Below are 325 nucleotides of genomic sequence, written 5' to 3' on the forward strand. Positions count from 1 at the left end.
ATTTTAAACAACACTGACAGTTTAAAAATAAAAATGATCATTTACAGGAGGGACCTTAAAATATATTTTTGGCCAAAAAACCTGTGCCATCAGTAGCTAAGGAAGGTAATGAGTCAGTATGTTCTGCCTGAGCTATCAGCAATTGAATGAAAAGGCTAAAAACAGATTTTTTAAATTGCTGTATCCAGAGTAATGACCACAGTTGTTTATCCCGGGGGGGCCCAGGGACTGTCTCCGCTACATTTGAGTGCCTCTGGTCCAGTGATTTGGTCTACCCCAGACAAACGGCATCTGACATTTTAAAAACACCTTTGAGGTCACACTG

Source organism: Sturnira hondurensis, unplaced genomic scaffold (assembly GCF_014824575.4).
Source record: "Sturnira hondurensis isolate 20B ecotype Veracruz unplaced genomic scaffold, ASM1482457v3 Scaffold0019216, whole genome shotgun sequence".
Lineage (NCBI taxonomy): Eukaryota > Metazoa > Chordata > Mammalia > Chiroptera > Phyllostomidae > Sturnira > Sturnira hondurensis.